At 40.0% G+C, this 19243-nt stretch overlaps 1 pseudogene; it reads left to right on the top strand.

Moving 5' to 3' along the window:
• Window positions 1-19243, top strand: part of LOC127431694 (dihydropyrimidine dehydrogenase [NADP(+)]-like) — a 198447-nt pseudogene that overhangs the window by 35674 nt on the left and 143530 nt on the right.

Raw genomic sequence — 19243 nt, 5'->3', positions numbered from 1 at the left:
CCAAGTATCCCAGTCTCTTGCTAATCCACTCTCTTTAAATAACAGCGAGTATGTAAATCAGCACTGTTTAAAAACATATATAGTTTGGTAACACTTTACAATAAGATTCTGTTCAGTAGCATTGTTTGATACATTAGGTATCATTATCTAACAATACAATTTATTAAACATTTATTAATCTTGGTTAATGATAATTTGTCAAATACTACTGTTCATTGTTAGTTCATGACAACATTAAAACCACCTGCCTAATATTTTGTTGGTCCCCCTCCTGTCGCCAAAACAGCGGCAACCTGCATCTCAGAATAGCATTCTGAGATACTACTCTTCTCACCACAATTGCACAGAGAAGTTATCTAAGTTACCGTAGACTTTGTCAGTTCAAACCAGTCTGGTCATTCTCTGTTGACCTCTCTCACCAACAAAGCATTTCCATCCGCTGAACTGCTGCTCATGGGATGTTTTTTTTCTAGAGACTGTTGTGCGTGAAAATCCCAGGAGATCAGCAGTTACAGAAATACTCAAACCAGCCCATATGGCACCAACAATTATCCATGCGATTATCTAATCAGCCAATCGTGTGGCAGCAGTGCAGTGCATAAAATCATGCAGATACGGGTCAGGAGCTTCAGTTAATGTTCACATCCACCATCAGAATGGGGAAAAAATTTGATCACAGTGATTTGGACCGTGGCATGATTGTTGGTGCCAGATGGGCTGGTATTTCTGAGTATTTCTGTAACTGCTGATCTCCTGGGATTTTCACGCACAACAGTCTCTAGAATTTACTCAGAATGGTGCCAAAATAAAAAAAAAACATCCCATGAGCAGCAGTTCTGCGGATGGAAATGCTTTGTTGGTGAGAGAGGTCAACAGAGAATGGCCAGACTGGTTCGAACTGACAATGTCTATGGTAACTCAGAAAACTTCTCTGTGCAATTGTGGTGAGAAGAGTAGTATCTCAGAATGCTATTCTGAGATGCTGGTTGGTGCTGTTTTGGCAGGCATGAGGGGGACCTACACAATATTAGGCAGGTATTTTTAATGTTGTGGCTGATCGGTGGGAATATATATATATATATATATATATATATATATATATATATATATATATATATATATATATATATATATATATATATATATACACACACACACACACACACACACACACACACACACACACACACACACACTGATGAGTCAAAACATTATATTATGACCACCTGCCTAATACGCTGTTAGTCTTCCGCGTGCTGCAAAAACGGCACAAAACCACTGAGGCATGGCCTCTTCAAGACCCCTAAAGGTGTCCTGTCATATCTGGCACCAAGACACTGGCTGCATATCCTTCAAGTCCTGTAAGTTGTGAGGTGGAGCTGCCTTGGTCCAGCACATCCCACAGATGCTGAATCGGATTTAGATCTGGGGAATTTGGAGGCCAGGGCCACCCCTTGAAATCTTCATTATATTCATCAAACCATTGCGAATCAATGTGCAGTGTGGCAGGGTACATTATCCTGCTGAAAGAGGCCACTGCCATCAGGGAATACCATTGCAATGAAGGGATGTACCTGGTCTGCGACGATGTTTAGGTAGGTGGCACGTGTCAAATTGACATCCACATGAATGGCCGGACCCAAGGGTTTCCCAGCAGAACATTGCCCAGAGCATCACACTCCCTCCACCGGCTTGTCATCTTCCCACAGTGCATCTAGGTGCCATCACTTCTCCATTTAAATGGCACTCAAGTACACGGGCGCCCACGTGATGTAAAAGAAACGGGACTACGAGAACTGATTGTTCGCTTACCATCTAATCTACCAAGACCTTGACATGTGGCCTTGTTAGGAGATGATCAACGTTATTCGCTTCACATGTGAGTGGTCATAATATTTTAGCTAATCAGTGTATATATACAGTATATATATATATATATATATATATATATATATATATATATATATATATATATATATATTGACAAAAATATAATTGTGCCACCATATTAATTTATTTCATTATATTGGTGACTTATAATAAAGAAATAATAAAGAAAAGCAGCCAATAAGTGCCCAACATAGATGGGAACTCTTTCAATACTATTTAAAATGCATCCCAGGGTGATACCTCAAGGAGTTGGTTGAGAAAATGTCAAGAGTACATGTCTGCAAATTCTAGGCAAAGGGTGACTACTTTGAAGATGCTAAAATATAACACAGTTTTGATTTATTTTGGATTTTGTTGAGTCATAACATAATTCCCATAGTTCCATTTATATTATTCCATAGTTTTGATGACTATACTATTATTCTAAAATGTGAAATAAATAAATAAATAATAATAATAATATTATAATAAAGAATGAGTAAGTGTTTCAAAACCTTTGACTGGTAGTGTGTGTGTGTGTGTGTGATATATATATGTATATATATATATATATATATATATATATATATATATATATATATATATATATTAATGGAATAGTGTTGGAATAGTGGAAAAATGAATAGAAGTTATGTATTTGTCTTCGTCGCTCATGGCAGTGTGGAGATAAATGGCCTTGAATGAGTTTGATGCTTTTACTAAATGACAATCTTAAACAGCGTGAATGGATTAGAATTGAACTCCTGCAGTCAGCCCTCCAGAAGCAAGCACAAGCCATTACCACACAGTTTCACCTGGAAATTATTCCTGGATGGTCTCAGTGACGTGAGAGCCATGAGTGTCCATTAGAGTGAGAGTTAACAGTCGGAGTCACCGTCTTCTTTTCAGCAGTTTAATTATCTGTTCGCCAAGTCCATGAACTATATCTAATAGCAGCGTAAGAAACGCACCATTTATTTCTGCCATTAATTGGTGGGTTTTGTTTTGTGATTATTTTAGAAAGAATTGTAATGAAGTTCCACTGGTAAACTGGTAAAATTTTGTTCCAAACCTATTTGATTTCTTCTCTTTTGTGGAACAGGCAGGCACAATAAAAGTGAATGGTGACCAGGTACTGTAATGACAGAATTTTCATTTTTGGAACAATTCATTTCATTAGCGTGCATACTAAATACTGGCTCTGAGTTTCACCTGGTTATTCTTTAATACTGATAAATGTGGTTGGGTCCTCATGATTACAGCGTGTCTGTCAAGTAGCTAAATTAACTCAGTTGATTATCAATATTAATTGTTACAATTCACTCATGTAATGTCTCTAATCAGCAGTCTTATTTATAATCGGTGGGCTGCGGCATACAAGTGTTCACTGTTGATGACAGAGCAAAACTTTTCCTGACATGATTTTGAAGTCCACTAATTAGATCAGGTTGCTAAAGGGCAGATCTGCTATGATTTTCAATTAGAGTTGTATTAAAAAAACAAGGCGTAATGTCACAGATAGTGCGTAGTGTCCAGATCATAGTAATGTAAATCGCACCATTTTTTTATTTATTTTATTTAATCATCATGATGGCGTCGCGGATGGCTGCCTCGGTGTGGAGCTCCTCAGTTCTTTTGTTGTTTAGTAATCTTTTTCCAGTCAGTTTTACCAGAGACGAACTGCTGAACATTCGACAGCATATACCAGACAATCTTTTCCCGGTATTTGAATATTCCAACGTTTTGCTAGACATTTTATTTGGAGGCGCAGCTCTGCTGTTCAAGAGATGCAGCTGAGGGAGACGAGCCGGTGCACTGGTCAAACTCTGTCGGCGCGGATTTCGAACAGCGCTGCCGAGTATTCACTTAGCGAATCTCGACTCTCTTCCTAACAAAACGGACAAACTACATCTCCTCACCCACACAAACAAGGACTTTTCAACCTCTGCTGCCTTGTGCTTCACAGAAACCTGGCTGAGTGAAGCCATTCCGGACAGTGCGTTACATCCGCCGGGCTTTCAGCTGTTCAGAGCAGATCGCATCGCAGAGTTAACAGGGAAAACGAGAGGCAGTGGAACATGCTTTTACATCAATGAAGTTGGTGTACAGATGTAACAACTTTAAAGAGGATGTGCTGTCCTAATTTGGAAGCGCTCTTTATTAACTGTAAGCCTTTCTACTCGCCGCAGGAGTTTTCCTCGTTTATTCTGATGAGTGTGTATATCGCGCCAAACGCGTGTTTGAATGCCGTGCTGCAACAGCTGGCTGTTCAAATCACAGACACAGAACAACAATACCCGGACTCAGTTATAATTATTCTTGGGGATTTTAAAAAAGCAAATCTCACACGTGAACTGCCCAAATACAAACAGCACATTACATGCCCCACCAGAGACAGGAACATACTGGATCATTGCTACACAACAATAAAGGATGCATATCGCTCTGTCTCTAGAGCAGCTTTGGGACTCTCTGATCATTGTCTGGTTCATCTTCTTCCAACCCACAGGCATAAATTAAAATCAACCAAGCCAATAGTAAGGACTGTAAAGAGATGGACCAATGAAGCAGAGCGAGAACTACAAGCCTGCTTCAGTTGCACGGATTGGATTGTTTTTGTGGCTGCAGCCACAGACCTGGACAAGCTCACAGATACTGTTACATCATATATCAGTTTCTGTGAGGATATGTGCATGCCTACTAGGACTTATTTAAAGTTCAGCAATAACGAACCGTGGTTTACAGTTCAGTGCAACACACTGAACAAGGAAATCAGAGTGGCTAAAAGAAGATACTCTGAGAAGCTGAAAAACAAGTTTTCAGCTAACGACCCTGCATCAGTGTGGAGTGGCATGAAACAACTCACAAATTACAACTCACAAATCACACCCCACACCCGCTCTGACCTTCAATTCACACAAACACCAAACACCCCCCTTCTCCCCCCTCCTGCTACTCAACCTGCACTTAAGATCCGTGAAGATGATGTGAGCCGCGTCTTTCGGAAACAAAAGACAAGGAAAGCTTCAGGCCCAGATGGCGTCTCACCAGTGTGTCTTCGATCCTGTGCTAACCAGCTGGCCCCCAACTTCACACAGATCTTCAATAGATCACTGGAGCAGTGTGAAGTCTCATGCTGCTTCAAACGCTCGATCATTATTCCCGTCCCAAAGAAACCAAAAATCACAGGACTTAATGACTACAGACCTGTCGCCCTGATGTCTGTGGTCATGAAATCATTTGAGAGACTGGTGTTGGCCCACATGAAGAACATCACTTAACCCTTAATAGATCCCCTTCAATTTGCTTATCGAGCAAACAGGTCTGTGGATGATGCAGTCAACATGGGATTGCATCATATCCTGCAACATCTGGACAGACCAGGGACATATGCAAGGATCCTTTTTGTGGACTTCAGTTCGGCTTTCAACACCATCATCCCAGCTATACTCCAGAATAAATTACATCAACACTATGTTCCCATGTCTATCTGTCAGTGGATTACCAGCTATCTGACAGACATGCAGCAGCTTGTGAGACAGGGGAAACTCACTTCTAGCACCTGTACAATCAGCACTGGTGCCCCCCAGGGATGTGTGCTCTCCCCACTACTCTTCTCCCTCTATACCAATGACTGCACCGCCAAGGACCCCTCTGTCAAGCTCCTGAAGTTTGCAGGTGACACCACTGTCATCGGTCTCATCCGAGATGACGATGAGTCTGCATACAGAAGGGAGGTTGAACAGCTGGCTGTCTGGTGCAGTCAAAACAACCTTGAGCTGAACACGCTCAAAATGCTGGAGATCATTGTGGACTTTAGGAGGAACACCCCAACACTGACCCTCCTCACCATTCTAAACAACACTGTGGCAGCAGTGGAGTCATTCGGGTTCCTGGGCACTACCATCTCACAGGACCTGAAGTGGGAGACCCACATTGACTCCATTGTGAAAAAGGCCCAGCAGAGGTTGTACTTCCTTCGCCAGCTGAGGAAACTCAACCTGCCACAGGAGCTGCTGATACAGTTTTACTCAGCAGTCATTGAGTCTGTTCTCTGCACTTCAATAACTGTCTGGTTTGGTTCAGCTACGACATCAGAAGAATACAAAGGACAGTTCGGACTGCTGAGAGGATTATTGGTTGCCCCCTGCCCCCCCCTTCAAGATATGTACACTTCCAGAGTGAGGAAAAAGGCTGGTAAAATCACTCTGGACCCCACTCACCCTGCCCACTACCTTTTTTAACTGTTGCCTTCTGGCCGACACTTCAGAGCTCTGAGCACCAGAACTGTCAGGCACAGGAACAGTTTTTTCCCTTAGGCTATCCATCTCATGAACAGTTAAATTGCCCCATTGAGCAATAACTATGTGCAATACAGAGTTTAGTCTTTTTAAATTCATCCAACACATCCAACCTCTTCTGCCATTTCATTCCTCTGAAAAACAAACAAACAAACAAAAAAAAACATTTGCACTGTACTTAACAGATTTGTATTTGCACTGTACATAACAGATAACAGACTGTATTAGATTTGCACTACCTAAGTGTATGTGTGTATGTATGTATGTGTGTGTGTGTCTGTATGTATGTGTATAATTTGTTGTATTTATTTATTTTTTATTATTATCTATGTCTTGCTGCTGTTTTTGTATTGTTTTTGTATTGTTGTCACTGGAAGCTCCTGTCACCAAGACAAATTCCTTGTATGTGTAAGCATACTTGGCAATAAAGCTGATTCTGATTCTGATTAGGAGTTTACTCACTGACCAGCCTGCAGTAGCAGCACAAATTGTCTACAACTAAAGAATTCTGCTTTAAAACCTAAAAACTGTGCTTGGTTTATTGTAGTATATATCATAAGAACATATTTATTCATTGCATTGTGATGTAGCTTAATACATATGTTCTACTAAAAACCCTGTACGTATGTGTTTCTACATCTATCCAAACATTAGCCTTTAGCTGTAGTCAAGAACATTGAGGTTTTTTGTTATTATGGATTTTGTTGTTGTTGTTTTAAATACATTTGTTGGTAACACTTCTGTAACACAGTTCAATGGAAAGGAGGAGGCGAGAACCAGCTTAACAATATAAATAATATTTTAATAATAAACTTAAGCAAAAAAGACAAACACACACAGGTGCCGGGCAGCTGCCCGTAACTCACTCTCTCTGTCGCACTGCCGTCTCAGATTGCCTTTATCCCTCTCGGGCTTAATCAGCCTAATTAGGGGCCGGGTGTGCGGAATCACGGCCTCCACCCTCTAGTGGACGACAGCCGCGCCTCCCCAGGCGGATTTTCGGTGGATGGAAGGGGTGTCCCCCACCCCTGGCTGTTGTCCTCCCGCTCCAGGCGGTCGGCCAGGAGCCCCTCCCCCCTCGCGGTCGGCGGTTCTCTGACCCCGCCCCGTTTTAGCGGCTGGTAGGGATCTCCTCTGCCCCTGGCAGTGGCACTGACCGCTCCAGGCGGTCGGCTAGGAGCCCCTCCTCCCGTTGTGGTCAGCGGCCGTTCCTCCGCTCTCAGGCTGCTGGGCATCTCCGGCCCTGGTGGATGGCCGCGGCTGCTCTGTTGGTGTGGATGTTAGTGGCGAGGACCGGCTTAACAATATAAATAATATTTTAACAATAAACTTAAGCAAAAAAAAACAAAACAAACACACAGGTGTCGGGCAGCTGCCCGTAACTCTCTCTCTTTGTCGCACTGCCGTCTCCGGTCGCCTTCATCCCTCTCGGGCTTAATCAGCCTAATTAGGGGCCGGGTGTGTGGAATCATGGCCCGGCCTCCGCCCTGCCACAACTTCCAATATAAACAGTAGTATAATGTATCATAACACATGAAGTAGTGTATTGATCATGTTTTAATGCATTATACTCTTTAAAGGTGTAACCATGTATAGATAATGCATTATAAATGTAGTAAATATTTTTTTTTTACATCATATAGGTAATTATAAGGTGTATTGTAAGGCATTATGAACACCTTTATTATGAATTATAAACTCTGCATATAACATATTATGAATGTAGGCCCCTGATTATTAAAAAAAATAAAAATGTCAGTTTTATTGATAAGACAATAGAGATAGGACAGGAAATGATGGAGAAAGAGTTAGGAAAGGGATCGGTAAATGGCGCAAACCAGATTCTAACTCATAAACTTATAAAACTTATAATAATAAAAATGCACTAAAATAGCACCAATGCTAGTAACATTAAACGTATCTCAAAGTCTAAGTGGAAGGATGACAAATTAAAAGAACTAGTCCATATAGGTTGCATATACTTTGCAGTGTGCATAAAATCTCTTAAACCATCATGCTCCACAATATTAATTGGCCAGCAGGCTGTGGCTATCCACTTTAGATATATGGAATTCACATGATTCGTGCCAGGGCATCAAGCGCCTCTTTGAACTCCACATGAAAAGCGTTGCAGACAGTGGCCATGTCTGGAATGGCATACTACCCATACTACTCTTCCTGCTTCTGTCATATCTGTGTATAACAGAAATAGTTAGAGTAGTATGCAATTTCATTCATCCAAAATGTTTGGTAATCATTAGCTGACACTTCAAAAGCTCAGCTGCAATGGGTACAAAGTTGAAATAATATGAACTTTGAGTGCATCAACAGACCCTCCATGGGAGAACTCCTACAAGCTGCGCAGCGGTCTCTATTCAGTGCCATATATCGTGTTTGGCTTGGATGTGATAGTTATGATTTTACATGCTTCTGTGGTAAAAGTCTGATTTAGAAAGTACTTCGAAAGCTCTTTATTTTTTTCACAAGTCCCATCTGGGTTTGTTTTGTAAGAGGTCCTTTCTCCATCACTTGATCATTGGCACGGAATTGCTGTTGTGTGTTTCTGGTGTATACATCAGTGTAATTTCCCTGCCGGAAACATCGTAAAGGTTCCGCCCTTTTCCAACCAGTGTTTAAAACTTACATAGAGCTGAAAAAAAAAAATGTCAGAATCTAATGTGAAAATTGGTAATGCGTTATTCGCAATTAAGAAAAATGAACGCATTACATTTTTTTTTTTTTTTTACGAGTTAACAATTTAATTTTGACAGCTCATATATTTTTACATATAGGCTTCATAGAATGTGTCATTGATTATATATTAAGCTACAAACATCATAATGTAATGATGCCTTAGACTTCCATATTTTCACCAGGTCCACTGCATGATGCTGACCTATTTCTTTTTTTTTTTTTCAGTGTAGTCTGAGTTGTTTGTCCTCTCCTTGAATTTAGTGACTCTGGTTGTTTCGTGAATATGATTAGAGCTTGTTTTACAATGTCTGACCTCCTCACAGCATCTGTGGTACATGTTAAACATCAGGAAAGGTCTATGCAGCAGGAGAGGGTTATCATTATTAGCAATTAGTCTGCAAGGTTAATTAAAGCACACAAAATCACCTCTTAGCAGGAGCAGCGTACTTGACCATAAGCCAGCTAGTATAATTTCACAAAGAGATTTTGGGGAGATTATTGTATTTGATGAGGTCATTGTGCATTTGTGTGTGAATTGTGTGCCATCTAGTAGTGAAATGGAATAAGACTCCTCTTGTTTGGAAGTTATTTTTGATCCCTGTTTTTGGTTTATTGTTGTCTTTAAGTTTATATTTAATATATTACATTTTGTTGTTCAAGCAACAACAGTTACATCTTCTAAGATTCTTGTAAGCACATTCGCTTTGTCTCACAAAAAAAAAAAAAAAAACAAATGCTGAGGGATGGTGTTTTTTCTCCTTCAGTAGTCTGTGGTCTTTCATTTAGGAAATATGAATTACTTGCCCACTCAAGTGTCTCGTCAGATTGGTCCGGCCACTGCTGTCGAGGGCTGCTACCAGAACAGCTGACATGGCTAGAAAAGTTGGCTGGTAATCTAGTGGTCCTGCCCACTGGAGCTAGCAGATGATTTGATCCCCCGCCACACTTGGCTGTTTGTTCTTTCCTCTGCTTTGTGGGGGAGAGGGGCTGGATTGTGATGGAGTGTTTTGCATCAGGCTCTTGTCACTCCAGCCAAGGCTCCGCCCCCACCCACCCGGCCAGCCGAATATTCAAACATCAGCATTCCATTAATCACACTACATCAGTGGTAATGAGGCTGGCTGCTTCATCCACCACAAGACTGCTCTGAACAAGAACTTGTGTTTAAGAGTGAGACATAGCTGTGTATTAACTGTAGCAATTTCAGAATCCTAACTTGAAATTTTCAGAACTTAACTTAAAGGCATAATTTCTGTAGCCATTTACTCACACAAACCCATATGACTTTTTTTTCCCTTGGAACACTTTCATTGTATGAAAACAAAATTGCAATGAAAATGAATGGTGACCGAAGCTGCCAGTCCCTAACATTCTGCCTAACATCTCCTATTGTGGTCCATGAAAAAAAAATAAAATAGAAAAAAATGGTCTCACAGGTTTAGAACAACATGAAGAGAGTAAATGATAACAGAACATTCATGTTTGGGTGATCTATCCCTTTGAGACTTCAGATAGGAGGTTCTGTAATAAGGCCTCAGGACCCTGACGTGAAGCAGAGTGGACAATGAACTAACTAAATATCTTGCTCGCTCACTCATTAACGTACTAACTAGCTTGCTCACTAGCTCACTAACTTTATTAACTAACTCACTCACTTGCGCACTCGCTAACTAGCTAACTAACTCGCTCACTCACTCACTGGCTCACTCATAAATTGGTAACATACCAAACTGTTCGCTTACTAGCTCACTCACTCATTAGTTCACCAACTAGCTAACTAACTTGTTCACTCACTAACTAGCTAACTAACTCGCTCACTCACTCACTGGCTCACTCATAAATTGGTAACATACCAAACTGTTCGCTTACTAGCTCACTCACTCATTAGTTCACCAACTAGCTAACTAACTTGTTCACTCACTAGCTCACTTACTAAATCATTTGCTTACTAGCTCACTCACTCATTCATTCACTCACTCACTAACAAATCTGCTTGCTCACTCACTCTCTCACTCACTCGCTCACTATCTCACTAGCTAACTAGCAAGCTAAATAACTAATTTGCTCACTCACTCACTCACTAGCTTATTCACTCACTAAATAAAGTGTTTCTGATGGAGGTACAAACTCGTCATCTCATCTTCTATCCCGGTGTGTTGGTCCTTTATCCAGCCTGGATTCCTTTGCTTAATAGACCCTTGCAATTTGCATCCATCACTGAGGAGAATGCCCATGGGAAGAGAGACAGAGAGAGAGAGTTGCTACTTTACTTAAGAATGATCTCTGAGGGCTATGAGAGGCCTGACACACTCTACTACCTCTCCACAGCGGACAGGAGAGAAAGAAAAACAACTCACAGTTAGTGTTTTGTGTGTGTGTTTGTGTGTGTGTGTGTGTGTGTGTTGAAATGGGTTAAGTGAGGCTTGTTGAAGAGGTCTAGGCAATTTTAGAGAACTCTAGACATTAGAGGGAGTTAAAGGGGAAAAATAAGAGAAAAGAAGAACCAGAAAAGTACAGGATTACAGGTACAGTCAAATCCTGTTGCTTCAATCTCTGAATGCCATGCCATTCCAGATCTGTATGACTTGATCTGTTTCTAACCCAAAATGATTGCATCGCTTCAGAAGACATATATTAAACCACTGGGATAGTATGGCTTACTTTAATGCTGCCTTTATGTGATTTTTGGAGCTTAAAAGGTCTGGTCACCATTAGTCTCGGCCTCAGACGGCACGCCCACAGACTGCCCTCAGTCTGTGCTCTACCATCTGATGCATACAGTATAGCACTCAAAATTGGAAAATGCTTTCTCGATCCAGTCAGCCCAAATCTGATTGGCTGGTGTGACGGAACTTCCACAAGTTGAAGCACACGGGACTTTTCATCAGTCCACTTGGAAGCAGAGTCGTATTCACAAGGTTCGCATTGACGCAATGAGTGCTTTTTAGAACAAAATTATCACAGAATTTGTCCAAGTTTGCCAGGTGAGTGACATCAAATCTTCTAAAGATATTCAGAGTTTTATTTGAGGCACGTAAAAGAAAGTAAACCAGATATCCACGAGCAGAGCTGCCTTTTCTGCTATGTTTTCTTATTTTTGTCTGTGAAATTTTCTGTGATGAGGTTTTCTTGTTTTTCTTGTTTTTTCTTGTTTTTTCTTGTTGTACTTGTAACCTCTACACATTTTCCAGTATTTTCCGGTGTGTTTTCTGTGATGTCGCTCGCGGAGACTCGTGCGCCATTATACAAATGATTTATTTCCCAATGTTGGTCTTTTATTATGGTATTATACATCTCCTATAACCCCACCCCTAAACAACACGTAATGACAAAACTCACAGTGATTGGTCACTTTATATGTCAGTTGGACTGTTTTTCCTGTCTAAGTGGGCAGTTCTTGGCCAATTGAAGCTGCTATAGACCCCAGACCTTTGCTGTTTAAGTCAAAGGTCTGACTACACAAGACTAGGTCACCATTCACTTGCATTGTATGGACCTACAGAGCTGAAATATTCTTCTAAAAAACACTTTCCAGTCTACCAAGTTTCCTCTCTTCGGCTTCCTTTTTCTTTTCTATGGGTCTTTTTCTATGTTACTGCCTTTCTCTCATGTATTTACCCTTTTCTTCATCTGTGCTCATTCTCTCTGCAGTGATAGGGGCCATGGCTCCAATCAGGTTAAACAGATGGGGGCTTCCTGAGCTGGACCCAGAGAGCATGCAGACTAGTGAGCTATGGGTGTTTGCTGGGGGCGATGTGGCAGGTCTGGCCAATACCACCATGGAAGAGGTCAGTGATGGGAAACAGACCTCCTGGCACATGCAAAAATACTAAAAGGTGCATTTTCTATCTTGCTTGCTTGCTTTCTTTTGTGACACACATGACATATGATAATGGACAAGTAAAAAGGATTTTTTTTTCAATATCAATATTTCATTCGTGCTTGAGTTCAAGTCAGAAAAATCAAATGTGTCTGACATCATTGTTCCATATCAAACCATGTTTTTTTATTTACTTATTTTTTTGGGGGGGGGGGATTTTCTCCCCTTTTCTCCCCAATTTGGCATGCCCAATTCCCAATGCGTTCTAGGTCCTCGTGGTGGTGTAGTGACTCGCCACAATCCGGGTGGCGGAGGACGAACCTCAGTTGCCTCTGCGTCTGAGACAGTCAATCCACGCATCTTATCACGTGGCTTGTTGAGAGTGTTACCGCAGACACCGAGAGCGAGAGCCATATTATAGCGACCATGAGGAGGTTAACACAACGTGACTCCACCCACTCTAGCAGCGGGCCAGTTGGTTGCTTAGGAAGTCTACTGGAGTCACTCAGCATGCCCTGGATTCGAACTTGCGACTCCAAGTGTGGTAGTCAGCATCTTTACTTGCTGAGCTACCCAGGCCCCCGAGGCACCATGTTTGAATGCTTCGTATTTTGGAATTTTTTTAATTATGGTTTGTTCCTTATACAAAGGCTTCAGAAGACTTTATATGGATTGCTTTTGTAATACGTATTTGTTGCTTTTTGTCATTTTTGGTGCTTAACACCCCAAATCTTCTGTTTTATGGAAAAGAGCAGCTCGAAAACTCTTAAAGAGGTCATGAAATGCTCTTTTTTTATAGTTTTATTATCTTTCCTGAGGTCCACTGATCATGTTAAATTTTTTTTTAAATTTTTTTTTTTTGCACCAAAACAGTCATAATTTAGTATTTTCCCACCCTGCCTCTGGCCCTCTGACTGGAATGCTTGGTTTTGGTCTAAGCGCCTCCTTTAAACTTCAATATAAATGGCCACTTTTATGATTGGTTAACATTGTGCAGCCCCTTGAAATCAGACATATTTGAAACTCAGTTGGAAGAGAATGAACAACCCCACAATATTATAAAACTTCATTCAGGGTTTACACATAAAGCACATCTAACACATTGCATCTGAATATATTAAACTGTTCATCTCATGCACAACAGTTGACACTCAGCACCATAAACTTTTAAACAGTCATGACATTTGAAATATTCATGAATGAAACTGTTTACTTACTGTTTTGTATCGGGTCCAATAGTGTTTTTAACTGCCCCATCCTTCAATAATAGTTCCTTTGCAAAGCTTGAATCATATTATGACTGGTTCACAAGCAATCCACGCTGATATGAGCCAAAAAAACATGCAATCCACGCTGCAAAACGATGAAGACACATCCACATGATGCACACACATAGTCCAAAGCACGGTGTGAACTAGACGCACACATACAGCGTCACATCGGCAGAAACATATCATAACGGTCAAAGACGTCCATCTAGTGCATGTTTTCATACACCAACAATTAAAAATAGTGCAAATGGGCGTAAGAATGCGTCCATAATGCATTTGTTCTCAAAACAACAAGAGGCACAGCAGATGAATGTAAGAGAATGGAATCTCCTCTTCGGAGTTGTAACTTGACACCGCATCTTTTAAAGCATCCCGAGATAGGTATCAAGCGGTCAAAGATGTCTGTCTAGAGCATGAATATATACAAAATAATCCAAAATAGTCTGGATAGGTCCCCTTTGTTGTTCAGGAATAGTTAGGCAACAGTAGGCCTTGTTTGACCTTCTCTCTCAGTTTACAAACAGAGGCACCTGTGGGCAGGGCCAAGGGTGCATTGATGTAAAATTAGGCATTGGTGTTTTTGAGCTGTAGAGGTGGTCATGAATTAGTGTACCCCTAGTGACTTAGGGTAGTCGTAGAAGTAGAGAACAAGGCGTTTTTGCAGCATGGTTTCAAAAAATGCTTTTATTGTATTGGGGATTATGTTTTGAGTTCTGAAATTTACTGTTTTTATAGTAGAAATACCTCTTATATGTCAAAATATCAAGGAAAATATGATTCCTTATGACATGACCCCTTTAAAAAATATCTTTTGTGTTCCACAAAAAAAATAATAAAAAATAAATAAATAAAAAATAAAAATCATACAGGTTTTCTAACAACATGAGAGTGAGTAAATGATGACCGGATATTCATTTTGGGTGAACAAATGGGTGAGGTCATAAAATCTGTATAAATAATAATTCAGGAAAAAATGCAGTTTATAATTGTGTATATGAAATATAGCATGTCACACTGCACAACACTGCTGTCCCTGCTGTGAGATGTCATGTCATATGCCCATTTGACAATATAAACACATCCAAGTTCATATCCTCAAAAAATACACATTTGGAAACACTTGCTTTTGTGCTCATGAGACCTAAACAGATGTTGCCCTGATTATGTCCCATGTTAAGATCACAAAACACAATAGAAAAGGAGGATTTGAAGTGCTAATTAATTATGTAGATGAGAACTTTACGTGCTTCCTACAAAGAGAGAACTGTGTGAACGCAGGATCCAAAAGCCTCTCAATATGAGTATGTTTATGAGTAATCAGAGCACAATAACGAATAAATTAGCATTATAGTGGGCGGTAGGACAATGGCCTTCCTGTGGCTTCCCACAGTAGAGCCGTTCACCGGGACCGCACAGCGAGAATGCCGTTCCACACTGGATTATTCCGTAAATCTCACCTCAGAGGCACCGGCAATGCGAGCTTGTTCAGCTTAATTAGTTTGCTACAAGCAAAGTAACTGCGGAGAGTGAAGGGGGGAGGTTAGAGAGAGAGAGTGAGCACTTAGAATTTGTCCTGTTTGTTGAGCCAGATCAGGCTGGGTTTCTTAGAGGGGCTTAAAGAGACCCCCGCCTGTCAAACACATACATACTGAGACCCTGCAGAGAAATCCGGGGCTATTCATGCAGCTAAACCTAATAAAGCAGTGCACACACAAAATTATCAAAATCAAGGAAGAAATTAAGGAGCCATATCATCCATTATGTCATTCTGAAGATATATGTGGTATGAAACAGACAGAATGCTTGTTATGCATGACTATATGACTAAAAGTTGGCTGTACATACATGTTTACATTATTTTAAAGAAAGCATGGACACATTCGCGAAATATTTAGCTTTTGTAATGTGATGTATTTAAAAATAATGTAAAAATAATGTAAAAAATGTGCCATAGATTTACATTGAAAGAGGGACCCAAGCCGTATCTAGTGACTAGAATATCATAGAGATTTTAGGGTGGGCTCTTTTGACTAGGACGATTCAAGGTTGAGTAAGCAGCCATCTAGCAACCACCCAGAACACCTTAAGCCGGCATCACACTAGTCAATTTTTTCCAGAGATTTTCAGGTATTAGCTTCACTTACTTAATTGACTGCCAGTAGGTGAGAGACGGAGTGTGCATTAGCTTCTGCCAGCAGAAGGTCGTTATCCCTTGGCCGTCAGGACTCCCTGCTGAGTTAATGGCCCAGCACCTGGAAAAGCACATCAAAATTGTTATAAAAAATCATTCTGTTGCTGGGGCTGAATCTCATGTTTAAGTGACCAATTGCTTCTTAATTTACTGAAGAACTGACGTCATGCTGATCTGAACATTATTTTCATCTGTGATTGTACTCAGCCGCATATCATCACAAATGCAGATTGTAATCCATAAGGACCAGATATACTTCATATGAAATCGAAGACTAAACGGGTATGAAGTAATTTAGAACTAAATCTGGCATTCGTTTCGTTGGTTCGTAACAGCTCGCCTGGGCGAAATTTTCAGAAAAATTCTCACCGGCTGCTAAACACCATCTTACTGCCATTGGTCCACGTCATCGGTAGATGTGACCTGAAGCTCCACCTACTACTTTAAGTTTTTCAGTGAGTATTCAATATGAACACACCTGCGTGCAATTATTAGCAAGCTGGTGCAAATTTACCAACATCTGTATGACTGTTCGCATAGAGACATTTTCCAAAACAATGTTATGTGATTATTTTTTTTTTGGTTTGTTTTGTTTTGTTTAATTAGTCTACAAAAAGAAATCAAATCTACTCAAAAACTCTCAAGTGCCCATTTACTCATGTGCCATCTACAGCGAAAGCCATTCACACATTTGTCTAAATTAAGATATGTCACCATACTTTTGTCTGTATTCTGAATATTAACATATTACATAACATCTTTTTGCAGTAGTATCAGTGTCAACATAAATTACAATAACAGAAACTAGTGCTTATTATGGCCGCGTATAGCATGTTAGCGCATTAGCATCATGAATTAAGTATCTAAACAAGACAAATTAAAAAATTTAATTAATCACTGAGTGGTTAAAACGGCTTCTTTTACTGATCTAGTGTGAATTCTCGTGGGTTTGTGGGCCCTAGGTGAAATCATGAAAATGGGCCCCCCGGTGTGAAAATTTTCATAACTTTAAAACATCCATAGAACCTCTGCAAACGTATTGAGCAGATTTAAAAAAAAAAAAGAAGCACTATACTGTATAGTTCGGTAGATAACTAATAACGTGTCCAATAGCTTTTTTGTCCCCAACATGAAGATGTTAGGTTAAAATGTACATGTATGCATAAGGGAATATGTGTATTTTAGTTGCTGTGACAAGTCACCATTTTATCGCCTTATTTTGATCTCCTTTCAACTTTTTTCTAGAAGTACAAATAAACCAAAATCATGGAAACTGCAATTTGATAATTACTGGGTCACATTTTACAATAAGGTTTGCATTAGATATCACTAACAATGTATAATACAATTTTCCTGCATTTATTAATCTTGTGTTTCAAAAAAAGTTTTTCTGTCATAATGTCTTCAATTTCATGCACCCAGTTAAACAGAGCTTTTATTTTGATGGAACTTTGTTTCACTGACCAGATTTTCAAGTTACGCCTTTGTGTCTGCAGATGAACATTTTAGTAATTGCATTGAACCGAAAGCAGTCAACAAGTCTAATTATCCTACTAAGAGACTTCAGCACTGCAGAGTGTTAAAGCATCATAAGCTTTTCCCCACAAAAGACAACAAAGGATATCTATCATACTGTGAACTGCTGAGCTTGACATTTTATCAAGCTATATATATATAAAAAAAGGATAACAATACTAGCTTAAAACTAATTACAAGTTTCAATAACGTCTGTATTTCATTGTAATGTGTGGTCATCACTCACTTTTATTTATAATTCCTCTGGACCCTTTTCTTGTTGAATGACATTGACGATATAAATGAAAGACATGCACCTCCTCCTCCCAGTCAGATCATCATTCATGATGACTGATTCATTCATGTCGGTCGTGAACGAGTTTACCAATACATTCAGTTCATTCACGTTACCAATGGAATGACCGACTCAGTGAAGGGGGTGTATTCGTTCAGTTGGTCCAACAATGATATACTCCTTCACAGCCCACTCTCGAAAGCTATTGGCTCATGCTAAAGTCAGTCTTTAAAATTGCAACAAAGACAAATGGAATTTGCATGTCTACAAAAGTATGAAGACACTTTAAAAAAAATTCAGTTCAAACACCGTAACCATTATCACCGTTTTGTCAAATGCTGGGCTTGATTATTACCAAGACAAAGAAAAAATTTAAGAAAATCCTAAATATCTTACAATGTGCATCAAAGCACAACATTTCAATCCGTAATTCATGTCATTACTGTACGTCTTCAGTCATTTTTACACATTCATAAGTTGGGGATTATGTTTTGTGTCTACCACTAAAGTTTTCTTAATTGAATTTCACCCCTGTCTCTCCTTGTTTAACGCAACTGACACGCATGCCGAACTGAACGAATGACAAGCCTCATCTCATTCAGTCGTTCAGCAGATCTTCGTTCACGAGTCATTTGTGAACGAGTTTATTAATATATTCAGTTTATTCACGAACCACTTCTCATCTCATTCAGACTCAAATGACTGACTAGTTCAGTGAAGGGGCGTATTTGTTCACTGGGTTGAACCAGTGATATGCTTCTTCACAGTGTGCACTTGAATACTGTTTGCTTGTGCTATAGTCAGTCTTTACAAGCCTGAAAAGCAGCAGAGTCCATTGGCTTCGAAAGAGTGAGATGTCAGTGAACGAAATATATGAGCCAGTGTATATAGGTGAACGAGAACGATTCGTTCACTGAAAAGATTCGTTCAAAAAACAAAACAAAACAAAAAAAAATCACTATCTCAGAGCAGCACCGGCTGAGTTTGTGTGAATCTTCACAGCCGCTCATACACTAAACACACCGCATTATGTGTATCACTTGTGATCTGTTTGTGTTAAGTATGACAGAGAGCAGGGCAGCACCTCTCGTTTATTCTAAAGCGTGCAGCACGTGTAGACTGCATATTATTTAATTAAATCCTTTCGCTGTTTAATGATCACACTTGGCCATATCAAGATTTAAATTTGATTCATTGTCAAATTGTCATCGATTTCATCTAAAAAATGTCACATCCGTAAAATGTAGCTAATAGCACCACGTTGTAGTATGGTACTGAAATTAGTCG

Source organism: Myxocyprinus asiaticus, chromosome 41 (genome assembly GCF_019703515.2).
Source record: "Myxocyprinus asiaticus isolate MX2 ecotype Aquarium Trade chromosome 41, UBuf_Myxa_2, whole genome shotgun sequence".
In the NCBI taxonomy this organism is placed as follows: domain Eukaryota; kingdom Metazoa; phylum Chordata; class Actinopteri; order Cypriniformes; family Catostomidae; genus Myxocyprinus; species Myxocyprinus asiaticus.
The sequence above is the reverse complement of the archived record's forward strand: the minus strand, read 5'-3'. Positions and strand labels throughout refer to the sequence as shown.